Consider the following 27,742-nt stretch of genomic DNA (forward strand, 5'->3'; position numbering starts at 1 on the left):
TACCAGTGAAAGTAATATATTGGATCTTACAGAAGTGTAGATAGGTGGCATTTCCTATCTGAACTCACACTGGGGAGAAAAAAAAACTGGTTTCCAGTTCTGCATTTCCCAGATGGTAATCCAGATCTACCATGTAAACTGGACCCACGTTAATGTCTCTAGAATAAGTTATTTTTCTGGTTCTACTTTTATTCTATTCAGACATTCATTTTTTATATGCTAGAGATTTATTTCTTTTTGTCATAAGAGATTAAGAAAGAAGAAAAAAAAAACTAAATACACTTGCCTAGAAATCAAAGGACTAAATTTAACCAAAAGTGATTAGAATCTGAATCTACAGAGTCAAGAAAAGAAAAATAAATTTTGTTTTGAAGTGAGGAATTGTAAATCAGTGATATAGCCCATCCTAGTTTCTTACTCTTTTTGCTATTCTGCGAGAAATAAAAAAAAAATAGAGGTTATATTCCTAGTTTTAGGATAACCTAGATGATTGTTATGACTAGGTCTGAACTAGGTCGGGTGAGGTAAGTGGTGTAGTTTTATCATGTATTATGAGTTTGGCATCCTTGTCCCCATGTCATAAAATAAAGACCTTACTATTTGAAATGGACATAATTCTTGGACAACAGAAACTCTGGGAAATGGTCTAATGTAGCATTTTTGAGTTCCTTCTGTTGGTCTTTTGGAAAGCTCAGATAGATCAAAAATGAGAAGGATCGCCAAATATGTACAATGTATACAGGACCACGGATATAGGAGAAGAATATTTATGCATAATTTTACCTTGCTTTGAACATTATATACATGGATGTATATTTAAGCCACCTGTATTGATGAAATGTAGGATAACATATAGTAATGATATGAGGTCGCTCTTTCCTGAGTATGACTGATTGCTTCTTGCTATAATTTTTTCCTTGTTTTTCATATTTCTGAATGTAGGTACTTCCAAAAATAGTAAAAAAAAAAAAAAAAAAAAAAAAAAACCAAAAAAAACCCTCACACAACTATTCTCACTTTTGATAGCTTTTTGGAGTAGCTTTGTCAGCTACTTTTGTTTGTAAGGTCCCTGAGTAGTTTGTAGGACCTCAGTGTTCTTACATCCAGCTTCACTCTTTTGGACTTGTACCCTTGTAGTTTAGAGAAACAGGAAGGAAGTGATTACAAGGATGGTGTGAATAACAAAGCTAAAAAGGATTCCAATTTCGTTTCCTGCTTCATTCTTTTTGAGGTGAATCATGTGGGTCTTTTTTTTTTTTTTTGTCATGCCGACATCTTTTCATTATTGAAACACGTGAGCTTAGGTAAAATTTACTAATATGTATCCATAGATACAGACTATGAGGGTAAACCCTTTGAGAGGAATAATATAAATAGCTTTTATAGTTCTGTTAACGAAAAAGCATAGGGAAGGATTTGCCAGAGAGCTAAATCTAGATGACTTGCATCAATATTTGATTAGATACATTAGCTGGTCTAACTCTCAAATGATCAGAATAAACATGATTATATCTCAAAAACATGGTATTAAGGCATTGTTGGGTGTTTGACTGTGTGTGTACAAGAGTTTCATTACCTAAAGAATAATGAAGTGTTTCTTCCTGACTGAAAAAGACCATCATAGCTTCAGCTGATTTGCTACATCAGAAATAGCTTTAAAATTCCAAGTTTGAATTAGGCTTGGTGTTCAATCTCAGTCTATGAATTATAGATTACAGATAGCAAATGACTATTGAGATTTTTGGTTCAAGAAAAATCAAAGAAGAGCAAAATTAGAAATAATTTAAAATTTGAAATCTGTCTTTAAAAAGTTGATGGATTGGCAATTATATGCCACATAATTATAACGTCTGTAGAGAAGTCGAATTTAACATGAAGAAGAAAACAAATAAAAAATTATGTGCCTGAAAGACTCAGAAGCACAAATCTGTGACACACAAAAGAATGGAAGGATTTCATTTGTCTGGTACATTTGTGTATGCCATTTGGACATTTAAGTTGTTAATTTTCTTTTTGTATTAAAAGCCAAATTTCCTTCATAGTCAAAGTCTTACTAAACTCTTGATGTAGATTCAATCTTATTTGATGGGTACATGGTAACATAACAGTGTTATGCTACACATGATCAAGTGTTAGGTTTGGTATTCAACAACTCTCAGTAGATCAGAATGATGCTCACCGACGGAGTTCAGGAACACCTGCCTCACCTGGGTGGCTCGGTGGTTGAGCATCTGTCTTTGGCTTAGGTCGTGATCCCAGGACCCTGGGATCGAGTCCTACATCGGGCCCCCTGCATGGAGCCTGCTTCTCCCTCTGCCTGTGTCTCTGCCTCTCTCTCTCTCTGTCTCTCATGTATAAAGAAATAAATAAAATCTATGAAAACCAAAAAAATGAAACAAAAACAACACCTGCCTATTTTATAAAAGAATACTCTTTGGCCTAATTGGTATTTCTTAATAATATATGATACATTTAAAGAAATCGTTAGCAGCTTCTATAATAAAGTACATACAGACAAGTCATAATATGTGTTCCCGACGCATAAATGCGAAGTAATGTGTGGATGTCCACGTACATACCTACTTCTGATAGCTCGCCTTAGGAAATCGAATGACCATTTCCACACACGTACACACTGACACGGAAAGACGTTTTGTACTTATAAAAGGTCCTACAAATTCTAAGTTATATCAGTAAATGTTCATTGCTGCTAACTTTCGTTTAATTCTGCATTTAGCAGAATTGTCAAGGCCCATCACGAGTTTGATGTAGCTTGAGAAAGCATTTAGCAACCGAGTGATTTGTAATGAACTGTGGTACAAGTTTTCTTAGTTAACTTAAGAGCAGCTCTAGGTCTTCATCAGGGAAAGAGTGAATAAAAAGATTTATGTTCAAATCACATGTTTTAAACATTCCTGCTAAGTGCTAGTTTGCTCTTTGGTGTTACGCCTGAAATTTAAAGCACCGAGGATTAAAAGGATTACAACATAATCTTAAATAATCCTAAATGTCATTTACAGAGAGATAGTTGTAATAACTAAATAAAACCGTGTTAAAGGGTGGCAGTATTGTCAGGCGGCATCTGTGACATGTGCGATGCTCGGTCACCTTCTTCTCTTTCCTCTCCGATCCAGCATCACATTTACAAAGCGTTTCAGTCGCAAGTTCAACTGAGAGAATGGCTGCAAGGGAGTTTAAAACAATAAGTAATTTTTTAAACCACGAATATCTTCCTGTTCCAAAGTTGAAGGAAAATTTTCACTCGTGGATCCTTCCCTCCTTTGAACATAAGGCTCTCCTGGAGTTAAACATTTTTGAAAATCAGGAGAAGGAGGTTCATGGCACAGCTGTCACATCCGTAGATGCTACATCTCTAAAACATTGACCTCTTCCAAGGAGTTCCCCCTATTTATTTATTTATTTATTTATTTACTTACTTACTTACTTACTTACTTATTTTAGTTCTCCCTTTTTAAATAGAGGATGGTCCCAAGCCCTGTAACTTATTCCAGGCCCTTTAGTTTAGCACATACATATTTTTTTTTTACTCTTGTCGTGTAAATTAGTTTTGTCTTCTCACAGAGAACACAAAGAAAGAGGCTCTATGGCATACTGCTTTATATTTATTAAACCAGAGGATTGGACTCCTTTCAACTCATTTCAATGGCTATTGGTAAGGCTAGATTGGGATTTGTTTAGCTAAAATAAAAGAATTCACTATCAAAAAAGCTCAGGAGATTGTGTCCACGATACAGTCTCTATACTCCAAAGATGATTTCTAGAGTGTCTACTCTATTCCCTTCTGTAAATAGGGGTAAGAAACATGCTATCTGTTTCCTTGATCCTTTTCATTACAACCTATATGACAATAGATGATTATTTATTTAAGATAATGAAATCATTTATACCCTAACGGTTTACTGTTTCTCACAGCCGGAGAGTGACTGGCCTCATTTTTCCTGGGTTTCCTTTAAAAGAAAACAAAATTTTACCCATGAACATGCAGCAGAATCATTTATAGGTTATGTGCCTCAAATAAGATAATTCTGCTATTAATGAATTATGGCTGATTAGAACTACATCCATTGTCTGCTTGAAAGGCAGGAAAAAAAATGAATGACTTAACAAGATGAAAGTCTGTTTTCTTTCCCTGGTACCAGTTTACAACCTCAACAAAAATCATGGCTGAATTTCCTGGATTTGAGATTCCTTTTTTAGTATGTAAATATGTCTCAGGGAAACAGGTTCTGACCCTAAAAGTAAAGTACATCTCAGAATAGATTTATCATTACTTGTATTACTTCTCTGACTTCGGTTGGGGTCTTCTGGCTATAATGTCTATTAAACATATTCATGTGATATTTTCCATGGATATGCTCTACATTTAAACATAATTTGATTGCTCATCCTGATCTGAATATGTCTTAGCTTAAAATGTTTAAGTACTTCTTAAGTTTATTAATGCGAAGATAATTTAATAACATCTTGGAGAATGTCCTTTTAAGCCAAAAGGGAAACTACTGGTATTTTGCTTTTATCCATTTCCTTCTGTTAAAAGTGGTGGGTTTAAAATAAATCTGAGCTTTTACCAATTTTCTCTTTCATTCTTCAATGCTTGTAGTTAGACTAAATGCAAAAGGATGATTTTTCCACATTCATATATGCATTAGATTTCGAGTAAAGCTGGTTTCACTTTAGAGAATTACTCACAGTATCTTAAAAGGCATGGCATTAAAAATAAACCAGAGTAAGAGCAGCATTAATGTCTAATACAGCTGGTTTTTGCTTTCTAGCTTGTCCCTAATCATTTTATCTACCTATTAGATATTCATCTATCATTCAAAAGGTGCAGTGGAGAGAGCACAAGAGTCTGGGGACGGGTGTTCCAGTTTTGGCTATATCAGTTGTAACTAGACGTAAAACCCAAGGCAGGACCCCTCCTCTGACTTAGAATTTTTCACACCAAGGAAATGAGAGGTAATAGTCCTTCAGTCACCTGTCTCCCATCTGTGTTGATGTTGAAATGAGGCAATTTGTATTTGAAGGCAACTCCAAGAGGCCTATTTTAATATAAATGCAACCAAGTATTATTATTCACCCATTAACCCTATCATCTCACAAAGTTTTGAGGAACATTCCAGATGTGGACTTTGGAAAGATCTGGAGAGGAGAGATCCACAATTCAGGGTTTCTGTTCCTCTCCTATTCTCCTAATACCGCCTTGTGAACTTAACCAACAGGCGAAGAGTTAATACCCTGAGTGAAAATCATTTTATTTATTTTGAAACTAAGAATATGTGTCCTCAAACCGTACTGAAATAATTTTGAATATTCCATTTTTATAAATAAATAGTGTAATTAATGTAATATCTAAGCAATATACATTAATTAATTCATGTCTTATCCCAGCAAATATTTTAAGACAAGCATTGTGCCCCCAACGGCTCTACTGAGCTATTGATAGCAACTTGCAAAAGAAGACCTAGAGACAAGGGCAGCAACCCTGCTCAAAAAATGAAAGAGAGACTATGGTAACTCTGAGATAGTGGGACAATACTGATTTTCTTATTGAAGGGAAAGAGATATGATTATTTTTATGATTTTGCCTTCAATTTTGCCAGTGGGATTGCACAGAAGGCTTTTGATGAATGGAGTGATATAATTTTATAACTGAGGCTTTGATTTAGGAATATTAATGTCAGGGGTGTCTAAGATTTACAGCAAAGGAAAGAGCCTGGGGGCAGGAAATAAAGTTGACTGTAAGAATCTAAGGTGAGACTTAAGGAACATGTGAGCTTGACTGATGAAAGGAAAAGCAGAAACAGGTTGATAGGTGGAGAGTACACCCTTCAAGGGAAGAACATGGCTGTTCAGACCACGTGACTTGGGGACTACTGGCCTTTTGAAGGTTCCAATTTTGAGGAATAAAGCTCTCTTAAAAAAAGATAGTCTCAAGTATAGAATTAAGATATTGAGAAATCAAGTATATTATTAGAGAAAACAATAACAAGGGTATGATGATCCCATGAAGCTTTGTAGTCTATGAGGACATTTACTGATTTGTACAGCTACTTTATCCCACTTGCTACCGAAGGGCATAATGCGATCCTGTTGTATTCATTTCCTTTTTAACTCTTATCACAGCAGAATGCAACAGGATGACAGTAAAGATTGACAGTAGCCGCATTAGTAAATTTTAGTACCAAATTAGCCAAAGGAACCAAGATTTTAAGATTCCAAAATAAAATGAATCAAAATTCATAGAAAAGAAAGCAAGAAAATGTCAACTTGGTTTCTTACACTTCTAACATTTTAGTGGAAGAATGGAGGCATGTGACCTAATGAGCTGAGATCAGTGATGAGCTCACTTCCCATTGTCCCCTAGAGCTGCTGACTCTATCTGCTCAAAGATAAGAGCTGTGCATTTGGAATACATTTTGGATTTTGATCTGACACAGGCTAAATTCATCATGCTGTTCTTCCTTTGTTGACATGATGTAAACCCCTCCTTTCACGGAACATACGCTGTTCCTTGAAGCGTCGGTGGGACTGGTGTGATGGTCGCTGTACCACACGTGGGCTGACAGCGCAGTTCTTTGCATCCATGGAAGCAGAGTGAGGTTAAATGAGCTACATAGGCTCCAACTTGGGACTTCAGGTCATGCATACCCACCTGAGCAAAAGCAACCACAGCCAGCTGGGGATTTCATGAGCTCCAAGTAGAATCACCAAGTGTAATGGTTTTTCCACTTATGACTTTCATCTTGCAAAATCCAGAAGATATTACACGGACACTGGCAAGAGAACATTCAGGCCACTGGATCCCTTTTTCATGTAGGTTTCAAAACTCTTATTTTGTATTTTTAAAAGGAAGCAGCCACATTTATTTCATGCTGAGTATCATTTTTTTTTAAATAGCAAACAAGCTTCTTCCTGAAAAAGGAATGATTTAATCCCTAAAGCTGGTACATAATAGATGGGGCCAGTAAATGGTATCGCATTTTACAGCTTGTCCATAAGGATGACATAGGGTAAAATAAAACTGAGTACTTTTGGATAGCATAGGATCACTGACAGATAAATAGCCAATGCCATTCAGTTTTTAGAAACATAAGGTAATGAGGCTAGATCTGAAGGCAAGAGAAGAAATATATATATTCACAGTGTTTATATGTCACAAGCCACTGAGCTGGAGAAAAATCTGGGCAGTGGTGAGCAAAACTCTCAAACCTCAGAGCAGTGTTTAAAGGAGGAGAAGAAAATAACAAAGCAAGCATCCATAAACAAAGGTTTGAAATGAACACAAGGGCGGGGGCGGGGGTAGGGGGACAACTAAGATGAAGATGAAAGGGAAATGCCAGCGCTCCTACAGAATTGGAGATGCCACTTGTGGAATCTATGCATAGACTCTCTCAATATATGAGTGAAATATGTTACTAAAAATTTGGTGGAAAATAAATATTCAAGAGCAAAAATATAAAACAGTGCAGAAGAGTGAAAGATTCTTGGTATTTGAAGGAGAGAGGAGGCTGCTCTAAATTTTATCTCAACAAAACAGGATGTTGAGAGATGACCTAAGTGAAACAATGAAATAAAATGCCTGATGTTGGGGAGAAGTCAGGAGGGGGGAGCTGTTTGAACTGTTTTCAGAGAGCAGATCAGATAATGACCAAGAAAGGAACATTCACATCGAGGGTTTAGATGGATTTCTGTTTTAGAAGAGCGCTATTACGTTCTTGGCTTTAGTCCCACCAATTTGCCTGGCATTTTATTTCCAGCACTGGGGAAAATTCTACCAATCTGACTTCCTTGGTGAACGTGTGCAAACCAAAAACTTTAGCGGCAAAAATTAACAAATTGCTGCAAACTGCTCCAAAAGGGAAAGGAACAAGGATAGGGGAGGTGGCCTTAGACTCGATAGTTTTTGAGTTTCTTCTTTTAACTCAAATTTAAGCAATGCTTCATTTTTCAACGTTCAAACACCCATCATCGAGTAGAAGACAAACTTCTGATATTCGAGATCTGTGGTAGATCTGAAATCAATTCGTAGAAAAGGAGGTTATGAACACACTCTTTTGATCTGTAGGATGTACCAATGAGGGCGGCAGGAAATTATGTGAAACCCTTCTCTTTTGACAGCTACACTGGAACATTTACAACCACAGATGTTATTTGTCCATCAGAAAGGAAAATATTTGTTTCAAGCCACAGGCATTTTCTACCACAATATCAAAATGAAATTCAACAGCACTTTGATGTTTGATGTGTAAGAAAATAAATATTTGGGGGGACCCAAATACTAGGAAGCAATAGACCCCACAAAATATAACCAGTGACATGAAAAAAATGGCTGGCTTCGTTATGAACAAATCTGTCCTTTTCCTAAAGTAAGGATTGTTCTATTATTAACATAGGGAATCTTAGATGGACTGCGCAGGATGCTGCATTATTCATAAAAGCATTGCTGCCATCTGGTGGCTAGTGGGTGCTTCAGCACTGACTTCCCTGGTTTGATTTTTGGCTCCGTGCTCTGGCGAGGTATTCAAAGGAGGGCTTTCTTTATGTGGCAAAACATAAACGTGAAATCCCCTGTCCCTAAATGTCACTCATCTGATGGCAGTCCTTTCTCTCTGTCATAGAATGAGGGATTCAAGGGAGGCAATGACACACTTGTGTATCTTTTGTCCTGCCCATAAAAGTATTTCAGTATATGGCTTATCTAAGGCATTTACTCTTGGCTGTTATTGACTGATTAATGTTATAGACACTCATTTCTGTTTGCAAAGAAACATGTAGTCAAATATTAGGAAAATGTAGTGGATCTAAAGATATGCTGTGTTGCTTAAATAAGAATATACAAGGGATGCTATAAATTCCTTATCAGGAGCCCAGCATGAATTTTTGTTGTTGTTGTTGTTGTTACCACTCACTGAGTTTGATCTGGGAAATAACATAATTTACAATGTTGAAAGAGAAAAAATGTTTAGGACTTTATAAAACTCGTGATTTCTTTCCATTCAACTGTTATATTAAAGAAATCTGATTAATTGTTAATGACTTAAGAGACTTATGAATTCATCTCTCTTCATGGATTTACAAATTAAATGGCAAATGTTTTTCAGCCAAAGTGTGCGCTTTATCGAAAACAAAATAGTTAAAAGGTAATCTAAGAATTGTCACTATTTCTCGAGCATCAGTGCCTTATCGCATTCTGAATCAGAAACAATTATCTTTGCAATTTTAGTGTGTATTTTAAGTTTCTAATAACTGTGGGATGTCCCCTTATACATAGTGAAAATCCTCATCCTTAAAGTGGATATTTATACGGATCACACGTCTCTGAAGAGTATAGGAGATAATGAGTTAAAATTGCCCCAAAAGGAAAGTTGAAGTTTAATCCCAGATACTCAGGGGTGATATTTAATAGTTAATACTCAGTTTCTAGTGGATATTTGCCTGTATCATCAATCCCCTTGGGACTCAGTAAAAGTCAGATAACAAAGAGCTATTGCACTAAATTTAGAGAATTGTAATATTGAATGAATATTACCCTGTGCAAGAAAACTGGTAAATGCCTATTTTTAACATTAGTCTGTGGGTTTTATTTTAAGTTTCTCGGTTAAGATTTTCACTGTGAATGCATACTTGATATTACCCTTGTTACTAGCTTCTTTTGCCACTTAAAATGTTTCCTTCCTCACAACATTTCATTTGACTCATGGAAGAACATTGCTCATCTTTCCTGGGAAGATTGCTCAATTCCCCACCCTTGCTCTGTCTCTATATAGGAAGAGGGTTAAAAACAAAACAAAACAAAACAAACAAAAAAAAAACAACCACAATAATACCTTACGAAGAGAGTAAAATCAATAATGATTATGCCCCTGTCCCTTTCATCTCTAAGTGTAAAATTTCTAGTAAACTGTTCTCCTAATCATCTTGCACACACCCCTAGGGTACTTTCTAATGGCTCCATAATAGAGATAGTACTTTTGGTCGGGATGCCTCGGGTTGTATTCATAAGGTGCTAATATTTGTTGCAGTAACATTTACTTTTTGACGGCTTTTACAGCTACTTAACACTAAAGTCCCTTTAAGTCAGGAGGATCATTCCTGTAATGAATGATGTCACCTTAAATCCTTTAGTATGTAATTGCTAGATGTTACATTTTATAGCAGGGCATTTGATGGTGTATTTGTTTATGCTAGGTTTTATGACAGTGACAGCTGTATCTCAGTAGAGGAGTGATCCTTTCCTTTCAGGGGAAGCTAGTTTTGAAATAGTTTTGCCATATATGCTCTCTGGTTAGGGTAGGTTCCCTTTGAGACTAGGAATTGTGCTGCAACCAGTTTGTATAGGAGGTAATCCCAGAAAGCAAGAATTTAGTACTGGCAAGAGTGAAATGGAGAAAGAAGAAAAGACGATGCAGATCCATTATCTAGTCGATCACAGAGTGGCTGGGATGCTTGTCAGAATTTTCCACGCAAGGATTGACAAGACGAAGCATTTATCCATCAGCTTCTCACCTCTTTGGTTATAGTTGGCTGTGGAATGGGGGACAATGTCTTTAAATTTACTTGAAGGCTCCTCAGGTGTCCCACTCCATGGACTCTGAATATCCATGGCAGAAAGTGCAAGATACATAGCGATGCTTGAGGCAGGATGCAGTCAGTACATAGGGATTTGAAGCTCACACAGAATTGTTTACACCAGCTGCAGCTGGAGTCTTAGTAAAGGCAAGAGGATGTGAGGCAGGACGCAAGAAGTTTCTGATACAATCCTCCTTGCAATACTCAAACTGACTTGTGCCCCATGTTAAGTCTCCTCTGTTGCAGGGTCTTCAAGATGGTGCCTTGGCTCCATCTCTACAAGAAAGCTGATTTAAAAAAAAAAAGTTTAGTGGAAAAACTACATTCTTCTACTGCAACTGTGTCTGAGGCCATATTTGATATTTGTCATCCACCTTCACCACTCATTCTCAGTATTAGGTCTGTAAGTTGTGTTTGCCTCATGAGGTAAATTAGACCTTCATACCTGACAGCCTTGAATTCTTAATTTTTTTGGCATCACCATGCTTTGTTCAGTACACTTAAAAGTCCTCTGCTTTCAGTAGGCATGGAAGTACCTAGGGACAAATCAGCGAATCTCCAGAGTTCCTGAATCATTCCTCCTGACCCCATTGTACACAGGCTGCCTGACCTCCTCATTATAATTAGGGCCAATTATCCCTGAGTAGAGCAGCTATTTGGTTTGCCTGCTGGCCAACTTCTTTAGTATCCATAGTTACCAAGCAGTGGCCATAGCTTTAAGTTCGGTGATTCTACTCCAAATCCTTGCTAGCAGCGCATCTATTTCCCAACCCAAGGACAAGAATTTTTAACCCAGCCCAAATCGAAAAACCTAGAAGCATAGATGCTGCAAATGGGTTACTGACAGGAGCATCTCCTACTTCTACCTCTTGGTCCTTAAATCCATGCATTCTGGCTACTGGGGACACGGGGACATGTTTCTTTCAGTTATCAATTCAGTGTATATACTGCTCTTGGGATATGATACCCCAATCAAACAGGGTCTTTTCCCCAAGCTACTATCTTAACTGGAGTCATTCCATTATTTTATTAGGTTGATGACTTCTATTAAGGTATTATTTACTAAGACCAGTGGATCCCATGATCTTATAGCCCACATTGTACTTGCTTCATTTCCTTGGTTTGGGACAATGCTGTGAGTGGTCCTCCGTTGCAAAGCTGGGCATTCTTTAAACTACGGAATGGTGGAGCAAGCAGAGGCATCAGAGGCAGAGAGGGTAAACCCATATCCAGAGCTGATGTCAGTTCCAGTGATAATGAATCACTGTTCCCCGAAGGATGGAAAGGGTCTGTTAGTCAATTTGCCTTTAGGTGCCTGGCTGGTCTCCTTGAAGGGCCTCAGTGCCTGCCTCTGTTGCTGGAGGACCGAGCAATCAGCAGCAGTAGGAGTTACATCAGTATTGGTAAAAGAGAGGCATTTTATTGGATGTGTGCATAGTCTCTATCCCTGCCACCATGGCCGTTCCACTCACGAGCCTCTTTTGCAAGTTCTGAGTGGCTAAAGACAGAGGTTAGAGGGCTTTGATTAAATCGTCCAGTACACTGGCTTACTCTTTGGCAGACATTAAGACATTAAGATGAAATACAAAAATCCGCATGCTCTGTGCTGACTCCCATTTACTACCACTTCGTGGTCTCCAGTCTTCCAGATTGTCTTCTTCTAGGCCTCTGACCAGCTGGCAAAACCATTCTCCACTTTCTAGAAATGAGTCTATATCCTTACCTCATGCTACCGTACTCTCTACAACTCCAGTCTCTTGCTTCTCTATGTCTTCCTGAGGACTTCTCTTCACCACTGTCCTACAGGGTGACCCCAGTCACCTTGCACTTACAGTTCATTTTCTGGTGCTCACCAGCATATTTGAGCCATCCATGAAGTGTTTTTAATCTTTCGTCAGCTGGCTTTGAAGAATCCCCATGAGGCCACAGATGCAATCTCAGGGAAAGGCCCTGGTAAGACAGTAATAGAAAAAATAGAAATTTCAGCCATATATTCATGTAGCTTACTTAGGCACCCTGGAGCTACTTGGACCAAATTCTGAATACAGAATTTCCATCCATGGGTTGCTGCCCAAAATTACATTTCTGTGGACTTGGCATTACCCAGCTCATCATGGGAAACTGAGGTTACATAGTCACTTGATGTACTATGATAAGGTACTCAGTCTCTATTCTGACCCGATAATAGGCCAGGAGTAACTTCTCAATGGTGATGAGTTTTGGAACCTTTGCTGTGAAGCTTGTATTTTACCCTGCCACAAATTCCATAACAACATTATACTCTACTTCCTCATTGACTTTTCTCTCATAAGGACCTGAGTCAAGAAGCTTGCACCATAGCTTGGACTTGCTGCAGGCACTGTTAGGTTACGGATTACCACCCTAGTATATGAAAGGCATCCAGAAATATGCCTATTTCCCGGTATAGTGTAATAGGTGTTGTAATCTGGTAATGCAGAGCCAGGACTTGTGGTTGCATTATAATAAGAGAATATCTGCGTGCAACCAAGATTCTTGATTATAAGCAAATAAATACTTGTGTTAAGCCATTAAGTTTTGGCCTAGTTTGTTACAGAGCAATAGCTGATTGATATAATTAATATGTCTACAAATAAAATTCGGTAGCTTGATATTCATGAAAAATGATGACAGATTTAAAAGCAAATTACAACCTGTACAAAAGGCCTTTTAAAGGTTACGGAGTCATTGTTCATGGTTGTTCATGGTGTCAGTGTCTAATAATTAATTACCAAGCACTGGCTTCTTACAAGGTTGTAGAGCAAATGCAGGTAGTGGCATTTTATCTGGTCATGTGTCTTTTCTATTACACAGTTTGTTTATAGAAATAGATGCCTAACAAAGTTAACTTCCAGGAAAGATGCCAGGTTACACAGAACCATACCAGAGTCTTAGAATCACTTTGGGCTTTCACCCAAAGTTTTTGCAACATTAGGTGGAGGCAACATAATTTGGCTTGAAAAGTTACAAGGGAAAAAATGACAGCAAATGCTCATGGAACAGCATGTTCAGAGTCTTCAAGATAGTATCTTTCTTGGCTTCTTAAAAATCAGGGAGTTTTTATGTCTATACTATTTTTTAAAACAGTCTGGGCCAACAGGATCCAGGGTTGTCACAGGTCATTGTTAGGCCAGCAACCACCGAGGTTCTAACCTAAAAACTGAGTTGTAAGACAAGAGCAGATAGAGCTACAGTTGGGAAATCTAAATATAGCCAAAAAGTTTTGGCACTTCAAGACTTTCTGGGAGAAAGAAAAGAAATTTGATTTCTGTGCTGCTGATGGAAAAGCTCTCAAATGACCTTAGAAAATTATACTTGTCATATGTTCATTGCAAATTATATTTTTTTATTTGTTCCTAAAAGTTGAAAATGACCCTCCATGTTAGAAACAATTAGTTAAGAAAAACATAAAGGCTACATTACTTTGGATTTTGGAATTAAATATTCTAGCAATTTCTTTAATCTTGAAAAATGTCCACATGGAAAGTGCTGTTATTATTCCTGAAAATTTTCAGAAGAGATTTATTTATGTAAGGTAAATACATGATTCCCATAACTACCTTCATCAATATAATTTTTAGTTTCTTTATTTCTTCCCAAACTGTGTTTATTTCAAAAATGTTTAATATATTTAAAGCATTGATTTTTTTCTGGAATTTAATATAATTAAATCCAAAGACAAGCATAGTATATTCATATTAAAGCTGCGTGATACTATGACTATTCTGTCCTGGATTAAAATTTATTTGAATTATTTAATTAGATTAAATTTTAAAATTTCAATCAAGTTTATTATTTCTAAATCTGTGTTAGGTTAAATTCAGGAACAGAAACTGATGAAAAACAGGAGATAAAATTATTCAGTTACATCAAAGCCTAGGTTTTAAATCATACTTTTATCAGAGTTATTTTAGAAGTTGTGTGTTCAGTTATTACTTTTTCACAGTATTGAGTAGAACTCCAGAATCTTGGAAAAAGTCAGTTTTCAAAAATGTCTAATTTATGTTTAAGACATTGAATAACACTCCACTATTTCCCATTTATTCCTATTATGTCCCTTGTTTCACAGTTTTTTTATTTTATTTTATTTTATTTTATTTTATTCACAGTTTATTTTAAATCAATTTTCCCACCCCATATAAAATGCCTTTTGATAACACATGTTACTTTATCTTCTAAAGCCAAGCAAAATTATTTTTTCCAGTGTAATACAAGTCAAATCATGAAAATGTCTTTGATTGGAGAAAGTAGCTGAGATATTTTCAAATGCAAGATCTAAGAAAGGAACTAATACTTGGATTATGTACTTACTTGCTATTAGTGAATCCTACTAACTTTTTTGGAACACAAAACAGGGCATACTAAACGTGGTCAGTAGTTGCCATTGTAAGGAATTAGATTGCTTTTACAAAAGACATGATTTGGAAATGTTACACATCTGTGATTGCTAATTCGTATTTATCACTTATTTTGTTCACTTAGCATATGAATTTGTTAAATTTACTTATCAAAGGGGAAATATTTCTGAGAGTGTAATAATCTTCTACTTTGGTGACTCCAATCTGAATCAGGAGCAGAGAGACATTAGAGAGACCATTTGCATTATTTTACATAGAGTTTCCACTGTATGGACAAAATCCTTATACTTAATTTTTTTCATGAACTTTGCTCAGTATTCACTCATATTTACAAACAAATAAACGAGATATAATAATTTAATGAGGAATTTTTTTAACAAAACAATACAAAGGGACAAAAATATCAGAGTTTTGATTTACTGTTGATTAAACTGATGTTTCCTTTATTACCCAAGATAGGGTAAGTTACTCTTTAGGAACAAACTTCTGTTGTTCAGGTCTACACTGTCTTCACTCCAAGTCCCATGTTGATGGAATAGCCTCCTTCTGAAATAAATATGACAGCCTGCATGCTGGTCTTTAAGTCTCCTACCTTGTATGTGTCAGGTCTGTCTTCACTTAGTGGGACTAAGAGAGTCCGAGAGTCAACCAAGCACAGGTGTAGATCCCTCCCACGTGCAGGGCGGCCGCAGGAGAGGTGTGGTTTGCACACTTACCTAGGAATAGACTACCACAATCCCGGCACAACCAAACACTCAAATCATCTGATACAACCTGCTCAATCTAAATAGACAGTTGCTGTTGTTATTTAAATGGAGTAGAATCTCATCAAGCCATTCCAGAGATAAAAGCACATTTAGCATAATTTATTGTGTACTTGTAATTGCTGGTAACATAATGACTCATTGAAAAACTCTTTTCAGCTTCTTTAATAAACACTGTTGAGTGTGAAACTAGAGTTCAAGATATTCAATAACATGTCAAACTGCATACCAATTCATATCTGCTTTAAAATGAGTTCAGAAGTGTTGAGAACTTAGAAAATTGCCATCAATTATTATTTAAGCCTAAATCAGATGCATGAGTTATGAGAACTGAAGGTCAAAGTTCAGGGTGAAATACCCTTTGAAGATGACAAAAATGAAGTAAGAGCTGGAGAATGTTTGCATTTAGTGACTGCTAATAGGTGTATTCTTTTTTACAATAGTAAATGAATATACGTTTTACATCATCACATAAGTGTGTGTTCTAGTCATAGAAATTTATATACCACCTTTTACGGTATAAACTGTGTACATATTTTGCCTGATATTGTTGTACTTTCAGGAAATGCTAGCCTGAGAAAATATACTCTAGAGCCCTTTTGTTGAAAAACTAATTATTCTCTGGAATACACATATTTAGCATAGGAAATTATGATTGTTTTTCTCTGCATTTGAATGAGTGATATCCTTTTGGGGTATATACTAAAGAGATAATATTAGATGGGATGGAAGAAGAAATGAAGGCTGTTAATATAAATTGTTCAATAGCAAAAAGAACACATTTTCCATGGGAAAAAAAAGCCATCTATATTTTTAGAATGAGGCATAAACCTCATTTTTAATGCTCTAGATTTGTTGCAACAAGTAGAAACTACTTTAATTTTAGCAAAAGTACCAGCTAATGTCAGTGAAAAATGATTGCAATTCAACTCTATGTATGTAGCCATCATGGCGAAGTAATTTTACAGAATGTAGTGGGTTTTTTTTTTCTTTGAAAGCATCAGTTTTAAGTCCTATTTTTCTAATGTAGAGCATATTGGTATAAAACAAACAAACAAAAAGGCCCTCAAACAAAAGTCCCAGTAAACCAACTTGCAATTAGCTGCCACTCCTGGGAAATATTCTAGTATATGTTGCTGGCACTTGAAAAATCTACACCTTCAGAGGAAAGGCAGGAAAATTCTGTCAAACAATTAAACTGATTGGAATTCCCAAGAATGTGAAAAAACAAAATGAGTCCTTTGTTAGAAAGGAATGGCAAATAGTTGTGTATATGGCTGTGAATTGGAACAGAAGGAGCAAAAGATTTTTTTGCATCTTGTACAAACTAATATTTTTTTTTTCTTTAAAACAGTGTAACGCTAGTCAGGTAAAAACTCTTAGGGTGGATGTGTGTGTGTGTGTGTGTATACATATAAGTTATATATGTATATATTATATATCTCACAATCTAGATTCAAAAATGTGATTAATTAAGTGACCTCTAAATTAGACTGTCACACTTGGTTTTCATATTTTTAGGTAAGTGAGATGGTTGTTAAATTTATGCGAATGTATATTTGACAACCAAGTTGGTTAAGGTAAAATATGGCTATGTAATCATCAAGTAATGTAGAAGACCCCAAGAAGAGCACAAATATTTAGCTTAAGACCGAAGTAGAAAAGATTGTCATTTAAAAGCTAAGTTAGGACCAACTCTGATAGTTATTGAAAGAAAACTTTCCAGTGTAGTGAAAAAGGAAGACCCTGCTGCTTGCTGCCTTTCCTAAGTGAATATATTTCAAAGAGTTGTTAATTTTTTTTTTTTAACAACTCAGGTTCTTTGGGAAATAAAACAAGCTTTCTTATTTAGGAGGCTATGTATTTGGTAAACTTCTCTAAGCAAGAGAAAGCACTATGTTTGACGTGTTTCCAAATATTCCTATGCTAACATTTTCGAGTATGTGTTCATTAATGTTCGCACGCTCTAATTTATATAGAAATTATAGGAGGTGATGGGTAAGTGTATGTTGTTGATTGGATAATGGTTTTATAGTTGTATACTGATCTCCAAACACTGAGGTTGTGCATATTAGATACCTACAGCCTTTTGTCTGTCAAAAAGAAAAGAATGAATGAATCATGACTACTTTGAAAGGATCAGTACTTAGATGTGTAATATCCTGTACAGCTGATAAACACAGTATTATTATTTTAAAAAGACATTATAAACTCATTAAAGTACTGCTCTCAAACTTTTCCATTAATAAATCCCTAAAGAGAGAATAAAAAGCTCTGAAAGTCAGGGACAGCAGAGATAAAGATACAGATTTATTTATTTTTATTTTTTTTAATTTTTATTTATTTATTTTTAAGATACAGATTTAGGGATCTTCAGGAATCCGATAGTATTTAGCAAGGAGGCTGAGCTTTTGCCATCAAAACTGTCATTGTCATCACATGTAAAAGAGGCGAGTTTCACTCAAGTCATGATCCCTACAGTTTGACTTCCTCATCCAGATCTCAAATTTCACTGTCACCACTATTTCGTTCCAATTTTTGAGTGTTCCTTCACTGCTAATGGGTGAGGTTCTTGAGCTTTGAATTGATATCTGCTTCTTCCTTATTAGTAAGGTAAAGTATGACTTTCCATTCACCCAAACAGATTTTGATGATTTTTCAATGAGGATAAATAACAATATAACCCAGAAATAAAAAACTCTGATTTGGTTAAGTATCCTCCTTCTAGTTGAAAAAAAAAAGCTTTCAAGTCGTTTTTATAAATTATGAATTTGGTTAAAAGATTTTTTTAAGTCAAGCAATTTAGAAAATAGTTATCATTTTTTACTACTTCATTGATCACACTGAGAAGATCAAAAGGAAAATATTTCAAACCAAATTATTCTCAATGAATGACATAGTGGTTGAGAGCATGTTCAGAGAACAAGCTAGCAGTCCTGCAGACCTGCCTGTGATATTGATAAGTGTACAAAATTCCCATTATATATAGATATAACTTAAAAAATTTCCACAATGAGGTGCAAATTTTTGTTAAAAATTTATAAGCACTCCTCTAAAGAAATATAAATCTTTGTCTGTTACATATTCTTTACCAGCTATAAAACTGATTTTCTCTTGGCTCAAGATGTTAACTGTTCAGAAGATTTTAGCCTAGTGTAGACATTTCTGTTTTGCTTTGGATATGATTTCCTTTGCATTTATGCTTTAAAGTAAAATCTTTACCTACTCTGAGATCAGTTACTTTTCATCTGTATTGCCTACTTTTTAATTTTTTTAATTTTTAATTTTTTTAAAGATTTTATTTATTTATTCTTGAGAGACAGAGACAGACACAGAGACACAGGAAGAGGGAGAAGCAGGCTCCATGTGAGGAGCCTGATGTGGGACTCGATCACGCCCTGGGCCAAAGGCAGGATCACCCAACAGCTGAGCCACCAAGGCGTCCCCGTATTGCCTACTTTAAAAAATATTTTAATATTTTTAGACATTTAGCTATTTTTGATCCATTTAATTCATTCATAATTTATTTTGATGTATAGTGTGGAGTGACCCAAATAGTCAAACATGCAAGAATGTCCTTTTGTGACTAATGCATCATTCTCTATGGTTTTACAATGCTTATCTTTTATTATATATTATCTTCTTTTATGAATAAGTGTATTTCAGATACCAATTCAATTTCTTTGGCATTGCACCTGATATTACTGTTTTCACTATTGTAGCTATGTAATTTATTATAGTTACCAGAAGATCAAATATCTTCATTAGCTTTCCTTTTTCAAAATTATCTTCATATTGCTCTACTGTCTTCAGGTTGTTAGTATAGTATGAAACAATCTGATTTTGTTCTTTGTAAGTAAGTCAGTCATTTTACCTCCCTGTTAATATCTTTATTCTAGAATTAAAAAAAATATTTATTCATGAGAGACACACAGAGAGAGGCAGAAACATAGGCAGAGGGAGAAATAGGCTACCTGTGGGGAGTCCCATGCGGGAGTTGATTCCAGAACCCCGGGATCACGCTCTGAGCAGAAGGCACATGCTCAACCACTGATAAAACCAGGCATCCCTAGTCTAGAAATTTTTAAAAATCTGATTTATTTTCCCACTATTTTGCTAGTCACATTCAAAACACTTTAATGCAAATTTAAAAGAGATTGAGCTCAAAAGTTTATTTTTTATTAATTTCATGTGACTGATGATAGCATCAAGTTGTATCTTTTCATCTTCAGTACATCTACCTTTCTGTGAAATTGCCCCTTCTTACCTATTTTTCAAATGTATCAATTTTATGTCAAAATTTTCCTCTTTGTCTCATTTCTCTGTATTAAAAATTGCAGAAATTTTCTTTCCATTATTGATACCTTTTTTTTTTGCATATAAGTTCTGATCTTTCCTACCTCTAATAAAGATTTTAATTCTGGTATCATGCTTGGAGTCTCACTGGCTTGTTTTCTTAACCACTGGCAGCCATCTGCACATCTCACTCTGTATAAGCAGCCCTTAAAACATTTGTCTTCCACTTCTGGCCATATAAATTCTAACTTTTTTCTTACTGAGAAGGCAACACAGATACATATGTATGGGTTATAGTTTCATAATATTTTTTCCCACAGATATCTCTCTCTCTGTATTCTTTAAGCATTGTTCTCTTCTTCCAGTTTGCAGACTCTATAGGACTCAGATTTTTATATCTTATCCTTATAGTTTTTTACACCTTCAGTTCTACTTGAAGGCTGACAAACTCACTCTCTCCCACCTCTATGTTGAGGGAGGATCAATGCTGGTTATCCTTTTCTGTGTTCTGCTAATTATAAGGATATGGATTTATTTGTGAGAATTTCAGAAATAGTTTTGGGTTCTTTTTTTTTCCTTAAATGTGGGCATGATTCTATAATTCTCTAGAAGAATAAACCATTTCGTGGGTTCTTTTTAATCTGCTGTCATTGTTGATTTTACTCATCAAGTAAAATCTCACCTCTTCCTTGCCTCCCTCAAAAGTGATGGTGGCAGGAAGAGGAGATGGGGTGGGAGAAGAGATGTGAATAGTCCTCAGGGCCCCAGGAAACAGCTCCCTTTCAGGAGACACAAATCTGATGACTTTGCAAGTTGTGTTACAGGCCAAACCATATTACGGAAGAAGCGTCAACAGGGATTTTCTTAATATCCACCCTTTTTCTTTCTGTATTATTCTGCTTAAAAGATGCAGCAGAATATTCACTGCTAATCTCTATCCAGATGAACTGGAAAGTATTTAAGAATTATAACCAATCTCTGAGAGATCTCTGATTGATATCCTCAATTTCCAGTGCTCAAAGACTTGATCTCTTCTGCATTTTCACAAGTGTTTCAGTAGAAAAATATTAATTGAATACATATATAATTAAATATATATTCAATTAATTGGTTCAGTCCAGATTCTTGCTTTTAATAGACTGCTTTTTAAAAAAATTAAACTTAGCCTATAAAATGGAATTTCTTTTTTGTGTTGGGCATTGTGATTTTAAAGTTTGAGAATGGAAAGATAATGTCAATTTATTTCATGTGTTCAAGTATTTTATCTAGGTTTTGAGCTGTGTGTCATGTGTGTTTCAGTGAATTTTTTAACTTAAAGAGTCATTTAAATAAATTATTTAAACTGCTTTGTCTACACGATAACTCTATTTGTAGAGTGGGTGTTATTTTTAAATATTTCCACTTCAAGTATTGCTACACTGATACTTTTGTCTTTAAGTTATCGATTTCCAGAAGTGAAAGTAATTGAGATGCTTTTTTTTTACAGTAAAATAAATGATAAAATTAAAATAAGGCAACAAATTCTAAAATCTAATATATGTTTCTGGATAATTTGATGGTGGTATTTGGTAGCAATTGTTAACAAATGCTTTATTTTTGTTTTTTGCTTTATTTTATAGTATGAACGTTTTGCCATAACTCTGATCCTGAATAATAAATGTATGAAAGATCTAGTTAGTAATTAGATGAGATATATTACAAATAAAAAAAATCATGATGTATATCCTAAAGCAGCAGATTATATGATATTTTTAAAAAAGATTAAATATTCCAAAATATAGTTTAATATTTTATTTGTATAATTTTTAGTTTTATAAATTTTCTCTTCTCATCTTAGTTATTTTTAAAATTACTTTTTTTTAAATTTTTTTTAATTTATTTATGATAGTCACACAGAGAGAGAGAGAGAGAGAGAGAGAGAGAGAGTGACAGGGACATAGGCAGATGGAGAAGCAGGCTCCATGCACCGGGAGCCCGACGTGGGATTCGATCCCGGGTCTCCAGGATCGCGCCCTGAGCCAAAGGCAGGCGCCAAACCGCTGCGCCACCCAGGGATCCCTAAAATTACTTTTTAATTCACTAAAAATGCTAATCATTTCCAAACATTCCATATCCATATTTTATTCTAATAAAATTTTATCGACTTAATAATTCCCTCTCTATTTATTGCTAATTTATTTCCTGGTAGTTCCAAAGAACCTAAGATAAAGTCTAGCTCATTGTAGGAGTTTAAATTTTTCCAATGAATAAGTATATTTTGTACTTTTTTGTTTTCTGGAATTCTAATAGCTCTCAGGTTACCTTTTAATTGAGGAAGAACCTTTAATATAAATCATCTTTCCAGAGAAGTAGTATTTTCAACATAGTCACTTTAGTGACAAGTAGTTTTTTCAACATAGTCACAGAGTACATTTTATCAGGGTCCCTGTTAAACTTTTAATCTTAGATTTTATGTAAAATGTTCTGTGCATCTTTTGTTATCTACGTCAGTTAGATGAACACTTTACTTCATTGAGTACTCTGTCGTTTAAAAATAATATAAATCCTATATATTCATGCAACTTTGCAGCCTAGATGAAGAGTGGCAAATGGATCTCTCTACTCCTTGTTATCTGTAACTAAGTGAGTTATCTAAGCCCTGCCTAGCTTCAAAGTCCAGAACGTTAGGCATACAAAGCTGTCTTTAATAACTAGTTTATTTTCATAGAGAAAAAAAAATCCAAAGTAATACGTTAATTTTCATTGTTGCATTAGAACTAGCTTTTCTCTGGTCTTCTCATCTGTACCTCATTAAGTCACATTCTGTGGTATAATGTTGCAAGTTTGGAAATGCAGAAACAGTTCAAGAAATTGATTCTATTTGTGCTTTCTGTTCAATAGACCTTTGATCTGAAATGTTCAATGGTGCCTGGCTGTTCCACACAAGCCACTTTCAAACCATTGTTCGCATTGTAATAGCCTTGTTATCAGGTTGTATGAATTAATTCCATCACATTAGGAGGAGGAAGTTACCCTCGCACGGCACAGTCTAATAACGGTCTCGTGTTACTGGCCAATTGATTGGGTAACAAGACGGCATACCACATTTATAATTCAGTTGTTTTGCAAGGTGGTCTTAATTTCAGAATTTCATAATGGCAGGAATAAATTTTGATTTCCCCAGGACACCTTGCCTAACTGGCTTTGGGAAAGTAACAATGTACAACTGAAAAAAAATGTCACAATGAGGCAGGCCACCACTCTTGGTAATTCCTGAATCGAGAAGAAAACACTGAAGAAACCCTTTTGCACAACGAAAGAACCACCCACAAACAAAAGCAGAAACCACCCACACACTGGAAGGCTGGATCTCTGGCTTGGGAGGGGACAATGCTTTGAAGAAATGTCAGACTTCTCCAGGCAGCCGCTGTCAAACCGTAGGCAGAGAGGAGCTGCTGACTCGAACTGCTAGAGGAAGGGGAGGAGATCCCAGGGCCCCCCAGGGGCTCGTGCCATCACTGAACTATGGATGCACTGGGCAAGGGAATGCAACAGCGTGTTATGTTGAAGTCTATGTCACATGTTGTTGACCTTGGCGATGGTCAGATGCAGTCAGACAATTAATTTGGAAACAGCAACTTAGAAACTGTTCAAATCGCCATCTTAACAAAATAATTGTTTGATGAGCAGAACTCATTTCTCTGCTTGAGTTAGTCTGAATATGTGAAAACAGGCCCATTTATTAATTTACTTACTTCCTTCAGAAGATCCAGTGAGCAGATTTTCCCTGAGCTTCTAGCTCTTTAGGTTATCAACTTGAGAGATGACCTGTCAGGCCCCGGATTCACTGTGTAAGGCCCCTTCCATGTCTACTCCTTATGATGCAGGTGCTTAATCTCAGCAGACTTCTTATCTACCAGTTTGCTGGGTCCACGCTCTCGGTGACAGCGTGTGACTTCTTTAAAACGACCCGTAAAGCCCTCTTGCACCACTCCTTGTTGGTGTGTTTGATTTCCCAGTGCTGAACCGAGTCCCTTCCTGGCATGCCATCACATCGCCTTTCTTCTGGTTCAGCTCTGATGCATCCTTTACTATAAACTCTCCTAGCCAGAGTGGACGTTGCCCACCTCTAAACGTTTGTACAGCATCCCACCTTATAGGGGGTTGGTGTGGAAATTAAATGAGATAACTTAGGCAGAAGGGCCCCCACACCAAAGGCATTCAATAAGCATTAACTCTATCCAAGAAGCCCGTTTATTCAGCCCACCATTACTGATCCCACCATGACCCTCTACTAGATACTTTCCTGAGAGCTCAGCCCTCTGTTGGGTACTTGACATGTGTCACCTCTACTCCTCACAGCCAAACCACCATGTCTATATTCTGGTCTGTTTTCTAGTTAAAAAGGAGAAAAGGAATTTAATGGAGTGTGAAACTTGCCTGATTTTATGCAGCTCTTTTGGCAAAGCTGAGATTTATACCCACAGGTTGCCTCTTGTGCCCACACCGCTAACACTTGTTTAATCTTGCCTCTGGAATGCCAGCTTTGCTGTCCTTTCGAGTTATTGGTATTATTAATCCTGCTTGTTAGACACTTTTTGCTCACCACTTGGCATTTTTATGCACATCTCCATAGGCCTATGGATCCTCTCTCTAATTACACTTTATACCTTTGGAAAGCAGGGGCCACAGGTACTGTTATTCTTCCTCCCTTCCTTCCTTCCTTCCTTCCTTCCTTCCTTCCTTCCTTCCTTCCTTCCTTCCTTCCTTCAATTTCTTTCCATGCCTGATATGGTGTCATGCCTAGTGACGCTCTAAAATCACGTTTATTCTTTGTTTGGTATAATTTCGTATCTTACTGAAACATTGGCTCAGCATTAGGCACACATTGGGAATGAGCACAAACTGGGTGAGTGGCTAGAAATTCCATCACTGGAGACTAAGCCAAGCCATCTTATCATTCTTCTACTTGCTCGGATGCTTCCTATTTCTTAGAGGTCTTTGTAGTTTATTTGTTTGTGTTGTTTTTGTTATTTCCATGGCTTGTGTTTTGATCCTGGGGTTTATTGAAATCCTGCCTGAGACCTTTTGAACTCTCTTTGCTTTTCCTCCTCTAGTGTGCCCAGGGAACCTAAGGATAGAAATGAATTCATTCTTACCATTCGCTTTTCAAATAACAAGAAATGAAGTAGTTTATTTTTCATTTGTGGTACACTCCTCAATAAGAAAAAATGAGCAGTTTCATTATGTATCATTTGTTGCATATTTGTTCCGTGTAACTGGCAGACATGGCTTGTTTGCTTTTTGAAAAATGAGTATGAGGTGGATAGATTCAGGAATGCACATCAGGACTCAGAATGTACCTTGCACATCTGAGAATTATCTGTGCCCCTGCTGCATGCATGGATGGTCTCCTTGAGTATTCAGGCAGGTAGGCTTTTCGAATCTTAAGCTATTAGCCATCTTTGGGCAGCTGTCTCAGAGAATTTTCAATCAGCGAGACAATAAGGCAAATTCATGGATAATACTGTCCTGCTTTGTTCATTAAACTTATCTACTTATAGGCAGACTTTGAAATTGGCCCTCCAGACCTACACGGTACAGGGTGGACATAGCACTCATTTCCATCAACTAGATAATCTTTGGATTATTCTCCAGGTCCGGGGTAAGTTGGGCCATGATTTCCTCAAACTCTCTGCCTCCCCACATCCAGGTCTTTCCATTCCATTCTGACCAGCTTCTGTAGGGCCTTTTCCTGCCCAGTATGTTCCATGTGGTTTATTTGGGGAAAAGTAACAGAACGCCTTTCTACTCTGTGGGGAAACTTATATGGACACTCAGTGCATTTCTGGCATCTCTCAAACTGTGCGCACACCATTTCAATATTTTCACCCTGGGGACAAGAGCAGGTCTGGGGCTTCATCAGCAGTGATGACATAGGAAAAACTCCTAGAAAACCACGTGTTCCAGGTTGTATTAGTGCCAACACAGTTTTATAGAGAAGCCTACACCCTATATTGAATGGTGTAGAAATTTTGACTCCGGTAGAAAGTAAGTACCAAAATACAACAGTTCCAGGGGGTAGTTAATTCAATAACTCAGTGAGGGCACAGTCATTGAGAGCACTCATTACTTCGTCCTGCCCTGACATCCACTTTTTGTACTTGTCTGACTCATGGTCATGAAGCTCTGGCAAAGGTAGGCAGATGAGGGGACAACTTGTACTTCTTGAAGATCAAAGAATTCTCTCCTAAATGTTCTGCAGCGGCCTCTGTGTGTGTGTGTCCCCAGTTATACACCTTCCCCTGCGCTGTGACAGGAAAGAGAAATGGATCCATTATGACTGACTGGGAGGAGGCCTGGTAGCCCCATTATTGGGGTTCCACTAGCAGAAAAAGGGAGAGAACGACTTTTGAGTAGGTAACAGCATGCCTATTAAAATTGTCCCCTTTTTAACCTCTGTCCTTGGCCTTATCTGTCTTCAGTATGTTTCATACCTGAATGGTACCTGAGTGGCAGATTTCCTTCCACTCACCCATGTGAAGTTCCATAGTCGCCCAGATATTTCTATTCTGATACTCACAACACACATTCCACTGTTTAAAAATGTAAAATTGACTACTACAGCAATTCAAAAAATACCAGAAATCTTCTTCTTTGTAGCTTAATAAAAATAAAATAACCTCTAGCCTCTTGGCCCAGGAGCCACTGCTAAATTCACAATCACATTTTCAGATATTTTGTTCTTTGTACCTAGCACTGCTAAAGACTTTTTGGCCAGACTACATGTAAGATGGATTAAAAGAAGGCAGATTTAATATACGTTGTAGGTGCTCTTTTTTTACTCAAAGAGCGGAGAATTTAGAGCCCACTTATTTAAGTGCAAATGCTGCCTCCTACCTAAGTCACTTAATCAGGACACTTTAATTTCTACAACTGCTAAATTCAGATAATAATACCTGCCCCCTATCTACCTCTCTGGGAAGCTGGGAGGATTAATTAGATAAAGTATTTAAAGCTCCTCAGAGAGAAGTGGCATATGTAAAAGATGTTATTATTTCTAGGGAAGAATGAAGCAGTGTCTCTTTTATGGACAGTCCATACTTTTAGAATTTTTTCCTCTTATTCATTCAGTTGAAGTGCCAATTTGGTGGATTTTAATTCATCATGTGAGACCCTTCTCGTTCTCAAGTAGTTGCACTTAAAGAAAAGATTTTCAAGTATTGCCTTCAATGACGGGAACAGCCTGTGATTTTTGAGTTTCTCTGAATATTTCAGAGCATTGCCTTGCAAATTGGTATATATGCTGGAATCTGGCTACATGTGCAAAAACAAGCTATGACTGCATTCAGGGCTGTGACCTGGGCCGGTTTTTGAGGTCATGCTCAATCCTGATTTCTCCCACGAAGCACTTGCTAACAACAGCAGTTCTCACTGATTTTCCTTCCTTAGGAGCTTATCTGGCCATAAGTGCCTTCACTCCTCAGTTTAGAACTGGTTCTCAAACCCAGGGCATCTGAGTTCCAACTGAGTCTGGTTTTGAATACACCAAATTGTTCAGAGGTTACTCAGCTTTGTGCAGGAGGAGAGAAATCTCTCCCACCCATTTACAATAGAAATGGGCCAAGTCAGATCAGAAAGAAGACAAATTGAGAGCATAATCTTTATTCATTCTCATATAAACCTTGTGAAATAGTTTACATTTAAATATCTTTTTTAGGCAATAAGTTTTCCTAT

At 36.6% G+C, this 27,742-nt stretch overlaps 1 protein-coding gene across 1 annotated transcript in view; it reads left to right on the forward strand.

The window, feature by feature from the left end:
* The window catches only part of LOC129495519 (rho GTPase-activating protein 15), a 617,088-nt gene that overhangs the window by 132,354 nt on the left and 456,992 nt on the right, over positions 1 to 27,742 (forward strand). The window lies entirely within an intron of this gene.

Source organism: Nyctereutes procyonoides, unplaced genomic scaffold, assembly GCF_905146905.1.
Source record: "Nyctereutes procyonoides isolate TBG_1078 unplaced genomic scaffold, NYPRO_anot_genome, whole genome shotgun sequence".
NCBI lineage: Eukaryota > Metazoa > Chordata > Mammalia > Carnivora > Canidae > Nyctereutes > Nyctereutes procyonoides.